At 34.2% G+C, this 12,448-nt stretch overlaps 1 long non-coding RNA gene across 4 annotated transcripts; it reads left to right on the forward strand.

Annotated features, from left to right (window-relative positions):
• Positions 1 to 5,230: 5,230 nt before the first annotated feature.
• LOC139817899 (uncharacterized) lies at positions 5,231 to 12,424 on the forward strand. 4 transcript variants are annotated; one of them, XR_011733329.1, is made up of 4 exons: positions 5,235 to 5,615; positions 5,687 to 6,765; positions 7,113 to 7,962; positions 8,034 to 12,424. It is a non-coding gene; the product is annotated as an uncharacterized lncRNA (long non-coding RNA). The 4 variants fall into 4 exon arrangements; XR_011733331.1 differs by having other exon boundaries at positions 5,236 to 5,615; positions 7,113 to 8,946; positions 9,018 to 12,424; XR_011733328.1 differs by having other exon boundaries at positions 5,231 to 5,615; positions 7,113 to 12,424.
• The last annotated feature ends 24 nt before the right edge of the window (positions 12,425 to 12,448 follow it).

Raw genomic sequence — 12,448 nt, forward strand, 5'->3', positions numbered from 1 at the left:
TTTAATTAATAATTATCTCATATTTTTTCTCATTCGCACTACTTTTAGCTTTAATTTGCGCTTTGAAACATTAAATTTTGTAAATTTGTTCGTGAGTTATGATTTTTTAAATAAAACAAGTCGTAACGTGCGTCTTTTAACATATAATTGTTGCAAAAAAATATTTGAATAAATAATTTCCAAATCTTCTTTACATTGATTTTTAGTCGAAGGTATAAAGATACTATAATAATTTTTTGAGAATTTTTCAAAGCTATTAACAGTACTGAAAAATGCATGAGACACGAAAGTGCATGGTTGGCGGAATGAAGTGACCGAAAAAACGTTGGATGGATTAGAGTTAATTTTTTTCAAGTAATATCTTCAAGTAATAATATTTTATAGATACATATATTATTTCTGAAGGTTTTTTCTTGCTGAAAATGAGCGTGGAGTGTCAACGTGAAAAGGCACCTTAAAAAAATAGTTACCTTGTTATGGGCCTCGTTATGGGTATAGGATAATAATAATCAGGAGCAGTGCTGACGCGACTCACCGTCCGCTGGATGTAATTTGTTAACAATTCACTCACTCACAGAAAAAGATATTGTCTCAGAGATATCGCAATATATCGACAATATAACCTTTACTCACAGATATGATGAGATTGTAAGCTATTTGCGAAATAGCTTATGAGCCGCGAATGAGGCAAAATGACCGCCAACGACAAAGTACTATTAACAGAGAGAATTCTTCTCTGCTATTAATCCTACAATGTATTTCTCAACGTGGTGTACATACAAAGCGTAAGAACCGGTAACGCGTACGCGGAACGTAACAACCACGAGTAATGTAATCAACGACGACGTGATAGGCGATGTGATCGACAGCAACGTGATCGACGGTGACATGATCGGCGGCGACGTTATCGGCATGTATAGATAGAGCCTTTAGGGCTGCATTCAAAAACTATATTCGAGTGCACGCACCGCATCGCTTTATCTTTGTTACTAAAAATTGAACAAGGACAGGGACCGTATTCTCGAGCCTGTCCTAATGATTTTCGTGTGCGACTTTCTATTTGAAAAACATTGAATTTCGCATGCGAGTTTCATGAAAACGATTCGAGAATAAGGCTCCAGAACGACGCTGGTGTGTATTCAAATGACCTAGTTTACACCGATCTCTCGATACGCGTATCAAACCAATAATCAAACTAATTTACTAGTTATTTACTATTTAATACGCGTATCAAGTGATCAGTATAAACTAGACCAGAGTGAAGTTTCCGAATATAGTCTTAAAGGCTCTCTGCCCTATAAAGGTATTCCACGCTTTTAAACACTTTACCCGCCATCGTCGCCGGTTTCATCACTCTCGTCGCCAATCCGTCGCCGATCACGTTGTCACCGATCACGTCGTCGCTGATTAGTGAAATTACATTATACATTACCACCGGTACCGTCGCCGCTGATCTCGTCATCTCCGGTCTCGTGCCCGCCACCCGCCACTTTGTTTAGACGTTTAGTCAACATTTTTATACTGAGGGAAATCGCGAAAGTAATGTAAGTACTGTCTTTTCAATATACATATATTTCACATAATTTCACATAATTACAATGTTGCTATTTTTATTTTATTTTAGATGGATCTAGACGATAACAATCTAGACGATTTTGCGCTAGAATTTTTATCATTGAAAGAAAAATCAGCCACCGATATCGCTGCCGGTCCCGTCGCCGCCAGACCCGTCGCCGCCGGTTCCGTCGCCGACCGTCTCGTCGTCGCCGACCGTCCCGTCGTCGCCGGACTTGTCGCCGCTGGTCCCGTCGTCGCCGATCGTGCCGCTGGTCATTTCGATGCAGAAGATGATAGACAAGGTAAAATTAAAATATTATATACATATACTATATTTAACAGAAAGTAATGATATATTCCGCCAATAATTTGATTGCGATTGCGAAAAATATATACCCCAGCCAGAGTTTGAACCTGGAACCTCCCGCTATCCGTGCAGGCGTCGTCTCAATTCGACCACTGAGGCATGTGGTAACATTTATCGAAATAACAAACAAACATACCATCTTAATCGAAATTAATAAATATCTTCTCGTTATATATAAAATAATTTAATTCATATTATATGTATTTAATTCATTTAATTCATAAAATTTCTTATACAATATACATATTATTTTACAGTTCGAAGACCAAGAGGCAGAGCCGCGGGGATACGACGGCAAGAAGAAAGGTTCATGGCCTTCTTATACAGATTGTCATCACCCAATTACCATTGGAGTAGATGAGGCAGAGGCAGAGGCAGAGGCAGAGGCAGAGGCAGAGGCAGACGATGAGAGCAACAAGATTCTCGGACAGGAATTTCATAAAGCATTATATCAAATATTTGTTTTAATAAAAAAAATTGTATCTCTTATAAATAATTATAATTATTATTATAAAGACATTAAACTATCAATTATCAGAAATATTTAGAAAATGGAACACTAAATAAATAATCGAATAGAAATTTTTTATGTATAATTATATATAAAATATGTATGTATATTTTTTCTTCTTCGTGTATATATACATATATATATGATACACAATAAAAATAATTGAAAAGTAATTAGAGTTGAATGCATATGTATTGTTTTATTATAAAAAATAAAATTGCGTTCAGGTATTTTATGTATAATCGTATCGTATATAATTATTATATACATATAAGAAAATCTTTCCCGGGTATCTTTGAAAAAGTTCGTTATACGAATGAAATTACTCGTGCAAATGTTTCGCAATTTTAGAAAAAAAATATAATGTATCAATGTATGGCATAATATGCTGTTTCTCAAAACACCGAATCTCTTATTTAAACAATTTTTTCATAAAACTCACTTACTGGTTTGTCTTAAATTAACCCACTACTAGAATATAATATGAGTGCAGAAAATTTAAATTTTTACTAGAATTTTATCTAAACATTCGATAAAAATTTACCCCTTTAATGTTTATTTCATTGCTGTTATCTGAAATTCTATAATGCCTATTCATGCCTATTTTATTTACAACGTAATACATTATCTTAAATAAAAGAATATCAGCACATTGTATCGATCAATAAGGACTTTATAACACTCTTGCACGAAATAGGGGAAGAACATGCTTCTGGATAATTCAATATTTATCTGATATATTAGAAACTTGCTTAACACTTCCTTCGGGTTTAACAGAATAAAAATAATCAGAGCACGTCTATCTTGACCAGACATGACAACAGGAGATATTGGGCACAACGAGGCATCATATGAAATACGTCGTATGAATGCATCGAGGCAACTCTCATCATACAGACATTCTAGACGTTTGTCGTCAAAGTATTCCTTTATGTATTTTATATATAATATTTATATGTATAGTATATAATGAAGTTTATATCGGGATCTTCTAGCCGAATCAATATTTTCAATACCGATATGTACACTCGGTATTTTTCTGCTTCAGTATGCAGATATGCAAATATATGATGGAGATATTTGAGTATAACATACAAATCGTCAGTTTTCAACATATCTATCCTCTTATTTATAAAATCCAACGTAGACAAGTCCCACTCTTTATACCGTTTAATCAATTCTTTTAACCCTTGTGTGCGCACCCGGTTACCCGGGTGCCCACCACTGCTCATTTTTGCATGTAAGTGGATTAAAAATGAAAATTTTGCTTTGTACGCCCGGATCGTCGTTATTTAACTCATTTTTAAGCAAATGGTGCATTTGGAGATTTTTAAGAATTTTTTTAAGCATAAATAATCTAGTTTAAAGTATACATATGCCGCGGACGCACCCGGTTACCTGGGTACCCACCATAGAAAAATTCAATTTTGAGTGAACTATTAGCTTTTTTTATTAATTTATTTGATTTATGCATGTGAAATGAGTTGCGTAATAATAAAATACATGAAAATCTATTTAAAAAACAAAAAAAAACATTTATTTATTGCATTCTATGCACTTGGCAAAAGTTATCGCATGTTCATCGCAAATAGGCCTATCACATTCGGAGCAGGCCTTTCGTGTTTTCCTTCTCTTCTTAATTGTTTGTTTGTAACAAATATGGTAAGGACAATTCACGTCACTTTTACCCCCCATCTGTCCAAAATTGGTATGGACGGATTTTAATGACTAAGGGCGGAAAATGTTTGTCTTGAAAAGAGCTTTCGAAAGGCGTGTGGCACATATGCGCAATTCAACATGGCGTCAAAGTTATGGCTGCTTAAAGAGATAAATTCAAAATTTCAGATTCAACATGACGCCATGTTGAATTGCGCATATATGCCACACGCCTTTCGAAAGCACTTTTCAAGACGAACATTTTCCGACCTTAGTCATTAAAATCCGTCCATATCAATTTTGGACAGATGGGGGGTAAAAGTGACGTGGATTGTCCCATATATATATCTATATATATAAAATAGAATGTATGTATGTATGTATGTATGTTCTTTATACACTCTTAAACTATTCGACCGAATTTTTACCAAAAGTATATAAAATAGGGGTGGAATTTTCCGGGGAGTGTTATAGAGTGTATAGTTTTTCGTTACCGATCTTTTTGGGAATTGGTATCCGAACTGATAAAGGAATTTTTTTTTATTAAGGATATTAAAACACAAATAAAGTCGTTTGAAGAAAAACAACTCCTGGGCGAAGCCCGGGTAACCAGCTAGTATATATATATATATATATATATATATATATATATATATATATATACACATATATATTCATTATAAAATAGATTATAATATATATATATATATATATATATAATCAGCTGTTTTATAATGAATCAATTGTACGATGAAACAAAGTTATTTATCTGGTTATAATATTTACAGTCCTTGAATCTGAATCCTTTAAACAAAATTGGACAATTCGTTGAATCTAAGATCAGATTTTAGCTTTCTTCCTATTTTTATCCGACACTGTATACTTGTCGTAACTTTTCGTTGGATCAAAAGGTTCCCATCTACTCGCTGGAAAAATGTGTTTGTTCCTCTCGTATCATGATGTTCAGAATGTAGCATAAATTCTTGTAAATAGAGATGGCATACAGAGCTTTCGTTGGTAAAGGGTTACTAAGTCGAATCAATAAGATCGCGAGTTGCATTACCGACTTCCCTTAAACTCACTATCGATATAACGGCGCTGTTAATCAGTAAATAGATCGTAACCATGGCGCTGATGCTCATCTATACGTGACGCTCTCAGCGACAGCTTCTCTACGCGCGACTCGTGTGTCTTCGTGTCTTTACTTCCGTTCAGCAGCTCGATTAGTGAGCACGTAATATTTCTCAGCATCATATATCTCGAATATTCTGAAAGTGAAGGAAGGAAGGAAGGAAGGAAGGAAGGAAGTGCGTATCGTATTCATCCGAGCTTCTCAGCTTTGGCATCCACCTTTATTCGAGACTCTCAGTCTCTGATTCGGTTTCCCGAATTGATAAATAATACGAACAAGCCGTTCGTTTGTCTAAGAAAATACGGAAATCGATAAAAGAAATCAGCCATTGAGATTCCTTGTGGCCGCCATTAACGTTTCCTTCGAAACGTTTGTCCTTTGAACACTCGAAAGTAAGAAACCTTAGCCTGTATGGCTGTTATTAAATATTGAAGGAATACTGTAATCAATTTCTTGATTACAGTAAATTCAGAGACGTCTCGCCGAGGCACTTCGGTGCGAGATTTAGTATTCTCCGTTATGCGCATAACTCAAAAAGGACGTAGTGATCCTTTAACCGGAATAAATATCCAGCAAGGACGTAGTGATCCTTTAATCGAAATAATTATTTATAATCGGGAATGATTATTAAGACAATTGTCACTTGAGCCGATTATTCATCATTAAGTGAATTCGATAATATATTGTTTGCGTCTACGTTTAATTCTTCGAACAGTTTTGCGGCACATATCTTATTGATTCGAGTCTAATATTATTCTTAATTGCGTCTTCTTTTCACATTAGTTGCGTTTACTTTTCAGTATAAACAGTATTAACTTTAACTTTAACTCTTAATTCTGAGTGATTATTATTTTCAATTGTAATAACCAAAAGCGTAATAGAGATTCTTCTGGATCTCAAGTAACTTACAAGAAATTTCCTTTATCTTTTGTGCATGCTCTGTTTTTATTCTTTTTTGGTAATTGGATATGTCTGTATATAACGTATATGAATTCAATGATGAATTGATCCGTTTGATTGTCTGAAATTCCCTTTTGGCAAAACTATTCCTACTTTCTATTTACATTTCTATTTACCTTTATCATCTTAGTCAGGAATTCAATTGTAAAGCTTGCTTACAATCATCTCAGTGCTTAATATTAAAGAACGGAATAGGATTCTTATCGTCATTGAATTCAAAGATTCTTATTTTAAGTATTGTTCTCAATTACTGAATTATCTATTTATGAAATTGTCATATTTACTTAAATGTTTTGATTATTTGCTCGAATAATTATCGAATGTGTTCTATAGGGTGAATGCACCGTTTGTGGCCACTGCGCCCATTTTGGCCACCTTCGTCATTTATTAAGATTTTCTAGTTCAAGGTTGGCTGCAGTGCGCAGCAATCGCGACATCTTCACTTTGCAACTATTTTTCTCGGTCATGTGAGTGCGACAATTAACATCACGTTTCTCTTTTACTTGGAAAAAAATTATTTGTTACAGTGCATACCAAAGACACAATCTTCTTACAACAAACAATAAGAATCCCCGAAACTCGGTAAATAGAATTTAGTGTATTTTTTTATGAAAACGTGACAGTATATACTTGTGTACACTAGAAATGAGACGCATATAGGTTAAGTTTCTTTTAAAATATAATCTGCTAATCCAATCTTGTAAAATTAATTTGCTTTTTATAAATAAACAAGCTGGCCAAAAATCGAGCATGTTTTTTCGCATTTTCCACTTGTGGCCATAGGGTGGCCAGAACTGGGATAACGTCTGCATTAATTTTGGCCACTTAATATAAAAAAAAAGATAACTTTAGAAATACTGACTAATCTTTGAGATACTAAGCTTTATGAAGTTTTTTTTAATACTATTATTTTATTATTATATTTTTAGATTAAAATGCCAAAAAGAAGGTGTGATATATCTGTTAAGAAAAAACAGAAGTCTACAACCAAGGAAAATCAACAGCAAAAGAGAAAATTATTTTTGTATTCACCAACAAAGGTACGAGAAGCTTTAGTTGCTATTCAGAATGGTACACCAGTCTCGACAGCAAGTAAAATTTATCAAGTACCAAGAACAACTTTGCGACATAAAATTCGAGGTAAAGCACCAGTGACCACTGGACATGTAGGTCGTGAATCAGTATTAGGTTCTCGTGTAGAAGCTATTTTAGTGGATTGGCTGTTGGAAACATATCGAATGGGATTCCCTATCACAAAAGATGTTTTGTTGAATTCAGTCAAAAAATTTGTTGAAACCGAACATTTAGAAACTCCATTTACAAATAACACGCCAGGACGTAAATGGTTTGAGAACTTTATGAAACGACACCCTGCTTTATCTATAAAGAAAGCTGAATACTTAAGTAAGACAAGAGCAGCTGTTACTGAACAATATGTTCGTAATTGGTTTTCTGAAGTACAGATTTTACTAAAGGATAATTTAGAAGTTCTTGAAGACCCGCAAAGAGTATTCAACATGGATGAGACAGCAGTGTATTTAGCTCCTAAAGGAGGATTAGTTATTGCCGAGAAGGGAAAACCAACGTATGATGTTTTTACTAGCAGTGATAAAGAAAATATTACTACGCTCTTTACTGTGAATGCTGCAGGAGAAATAGCGCCACTTCTAACAGTTTTTAAGTACGAACCTTGCCTCAAGCTTGTTTAACCAAAGCTCCACCTGGTTGGGGCATCGGTAAAAGTGAAAATGGATGGATGACATATACAGCCTTTTACGAGTATTTTGCAAATGTTTTTAATAAATATCTACAAGATAAGAACATAAAAAAACCAATTATTGTTTTCCTAGATGGACACATATCACATATGTCATACTGCTTAAGTGCTTTTTGTAAAGAGCAACAAATTATATTATGCTGTCTCCCTCCAAATGCTACACATATTTTGCAACCTCTTGATGTAGTAGTGTTTGCTCCATTAAAAAAGCACTGGCAAAAGTTTGTGAAAACTTGGCGTTCAAATCATGATGAGATGGATATACAAAAATTTGATATTCCTAGTGCATTATCAGAAATTATTAAAAAAAAAGACTTTTCAAAAACTATTCAAGCTGGTTTCAAGTGCTGCGGACTTTATCCCTTTGATCCTGTTTGAAACGCGATGAGATATTGAGGAGAGAAGGGTGAATGTTGCCATCTATGACATTTCATAGAAAGTACTAGCGATTTTGTAAACTCACTTCCGTTGGCGAATCTAGTTCTCTAAAAAATGTGTATAGCGTAAAGCGCTAGAGGCGCGACGTATCGATATTCAATTCATGTGATTGCCGCGTGAAGAAGAAAGCGCGCGTGCATGTACAAGCTTGCGGCCCGGGCAACCGGCGTTATTCGTTTCTTGTTTGTCATTCAGTCAAGACATGTTTCTGGCCTTTTGCCGTATATTTTGAATACGTAGTGAAATTGTAATACAAATCTCTCTGAATTGCGAATTGTGATACTCTTTGGAAAAGAAAACGTACGAGAGGATTCGAAAGACCAGAATCAGCACACGGCAGGATTATAAGCGGTCTCATTCTCGGACGTATGAAAGATCGAAGCCATTACTCCGTTTCTTGATGATGACGGCATAAGATCGACGCCATTACTCCGTTTCTTGATGATGACGACACATTCTGGAGAGACCAAGGGAGCGACTATTATGGACATAGTCCGTTCGGATCTTTTCTGGAAGTGCATTCAAATACGGTAGACACCAGGATACAGGTAACTCTTAGATTTCTGAATAAGAATCATTGATCCTCATAAACAGTATCGGTTACGATCATTGATTCCAGAAATCTCGAGAGATCTACCGTTTAGTAAAGGACATAAAAAGGCTTCAGCACTCAGCGGAGCATTTTATTGACGGGAACGATAATCGTTCTTCTCACTTGAGTACTCAAGTTATTTATTTTCGGGTTGCAACCAAATTAAACTATTCATTCGTGCTATTACATTTTTGGCCAAGTAAAGTAAATTATGCAAGCTTACGATACGTTTAATTCTATTTTTTGTGATGGTTAATTTCTCATATTTCTCGATACATATTTGCGAAGAGATTCATTTGTTTAATCAATACGAATTATAATGCGTCAAATGTTTGATAAGATGTATATTGCTTCAATTGTTCTAAACAAGATTCGTCAAAGAATTCAACGCTCATTTACTCAGAAATTATAATCAAAAATTAAAAATTAATGTAATTATAATTAATTATTATTTAATGTAATTATAATTTAATGTAATAAAAAATGTACACAACCCGTATAGATCGTGGGCTATGGCGGTGAAGGAAACACTGAGTTTTAATTGTTAAAAAAAAAAATCTATTAAATAAATTCGTAGCCAACCAAATTGCTTTTGATTTGGAGTTACCGAGTTTTTCAGTCGGCTCTTTGAACGAAAGTTTTACCACGTATCTCCCATCCGCGTCTATCGAATACGTAGTTATAAAAGGTTTTCGCAATCTTGTTCGTTAGCAGATAATGGCTTATTAAAGGTTGACATTTCTCTAACTTCCCAAAATCTTTTAACTAAATCCAAAAATTCGCTATTAATCGTGATTATAAACCTGGTCAAGTTAAGGTGAGCTTGAAAGGGATTCTGCATTACTACTAGAATTTTCCTTTTCACTCAATGTAGATTCTCTAGTTTCATGAATAGTAGTGTGGTGTTTGCGTCCACACTTCTGACAACGTCTAGTTATTCGACAAGATGAAACACGATGTGTGCCTAAGCAATTATAACAAAGTTGGTATTTTTTTATAATAGCTAATTTTTGTTGTACAGGTTTTTGATTGTATTGAGGGCACGATGACATGAAATGCCCTTCCGTGCATATAACACAATTGGTTTGTTGATTGGAAGAATCATAGTTCGACTTTCCTTGATGATTTACCGTCGCTGTCGATTGCTTCGTTGGTTGCAGAATTTTAACATTTTGAGACCTTTCATAAGATTGTAAGGACGACATACGATCAAATAAAAAATCCTTGAATTGAGTCCACAAAGGAGGAGTTTTAGACGAGCTTAATTTAGACTCCCATAATTTGGCAGTTTCTGAATCTAATTTTTGAGAACATATGAAGACTAAGAAATCGTCCCACGTATTGACCGGACGCTCTAAAGTTTCAAAAGTACGATATAGTTGCATTATGTTAGAATATAAAAACTCAAGCTCCTTAGCGGATTCCTTCGTCATACGTTTAAGATTCATTAAGGATTGTAATGTAGTGTTAACATGTAACCGAGTGTTCTCGTAAAAGGCTGTAAAGTGAATCCCAAGTTTTCTTAAAATTGTCCGCCGTCAACGTAGTATGCTGTATCAATTGAAAAGCTGAACCCTTTAAGAGGGTTTTTAAATATTGCAATTTTTAAATATCTGGTATGTGAGAATTATCAATCACTACTGAAACGAAAAGTCCTTTGAAAGGAAGCCATTTTTCTGGTTCTCCATTAAATGGAGGAGTAACAATTTGAGGTAGCCTTGTATGTGGAAAGAAATGTGTACTGGTACTAAGAAGAGAGATCGTTTGTGAAGATGATGACCCAGTCACCGAAGTCTGATCTAAATCAAGCAGGGAAATAAATTTTCCAAGCGCTTCAAGATAACCCTCTTTAGTGGCATTATATACATTTTCATCAAAATAAGAGTGATTATGAACTTCTACTTGTTCTTCAATTAAAAGTTCAGGGATTGAAACCGAGATAGCATCATGAATTAGAGAGAACTGATTCCAATCATCTTTGAGGTCTGACAGCCGATTGTGAATACGTTGATTGGTGACGTTAGTCGAGCCAATCCTTACCAAGTTATTATAAGAATCAGTTATTGATTTACTGAGCGCTAAAAGCTGCTCTATCTTACTAATGATATGTTCAATCTTTATGATTATAATCGTATGAAAAATTTCACGAGGAAAGAAAACGATTTTGCAAACTGCACTGTACACAAAGTTTTGTTTCTATGTTACTTCGTGCCTTCCTTCACACCATATGACTGTATTTCAGTATTTTATTACTTTCACTTTAAATCTTTATATTAACTGATTTCCGTGTATCCGGCTCGAAGGACCAAAAAATGTACACAACCCGTATAGATCGTGGGCTATGGCGGTGAAGGAAACACTGAGTTTTAATTGTTGACAAAATAAAATATATTTAGAGAATATAGCAGGATAATTTTAAATCATATTCATAAACCATTATGGCAAAATTCAATAATCACATGAATCAAGAAATAATATACAATTCGCATTGTAATAGTCCGTTCAATGAAAGGAATATAAACATTAGTTGAACGTATGATCTCGTTTGAAACTTGAAACGTAAAATAATAATATATATTACAAGGTAATTATAAAGAAAGAATTAATATGATATGATAGCTTTGAATGTATCTTTAAATTATTTAATCACTGAAAAGACTATTAGACATGACAAAATATCCCTGCTTAAAAAGGCCGGTAGAAAACGATTAAATATCATAAGTATTCTCGAAAAATTGTATCGTAATCTATCTGGCCTATGTGATGCAGTTTTCTTCTCCAAAGAGCATTTATCGTAATGAATATAATTCTATTGTAGATATTCCTTAATGTCAACAAAACAATAGAAGACGTATCATATGGTATAATAACTTTCACCATTTATTATTTTTAATCCTACGAACACGAGAACAATTAAATACAAACTTAATATCATTTAACGATACACATATTCTACGAATGCTAACGTTTCTATACCACAGCCATTTAATAATATTCAATAATATTCTATCAGAATACGGTCTAACTGTGATAACTACGTAAATCAATCCGAAATTCACGATAAGATCTATCGTTTCTTGTGTGAGTATTGTCACAGAGGTTTTGTAGTTTCTATTCAGATCCTCGATTTCGCGAAGCAATCATTGTCTATGAAATCTATCCGCAGAGATTTTATACTCTTTTATCTGGATAATAATAAATTAGCTTTATAATAAATTACTACATTTTTTTTATAACATTCTATCAGAAGACTCAGAAACATAGATATTCATGTGAATCAATTTGATCGTCACAATAAAGTATATCATGCTTTATATGAATTCTATCGTATACATGTTCTATATCCTATTGCGTTTCCTGCACTCGCGTAGTTATCATATTATATACGAATCGACCTACAGAGATTCTATCGTTTTCTACCCGGACAATGCTACGCTCGTTTCTATAACGTTTTCCGG

The sequence above is a fragment of the Temnothorax longispinosus genome, chromosome 8 (assembly GCF_030848805.1).
Source record: "Temnothorax longispinosus isolate EJ_2023e chromosome 8, Tlon_JGU_v1, whole genome shotgun sequence".
In the NCBI taxonomy this organism is placed as follows: domain Eukaryota; kingdom Metazoa; phylum Arthropoda; class Insecta; order Hymenoptera; family Formicidae; genus Temnothorax; species Temnothorax longispinosus.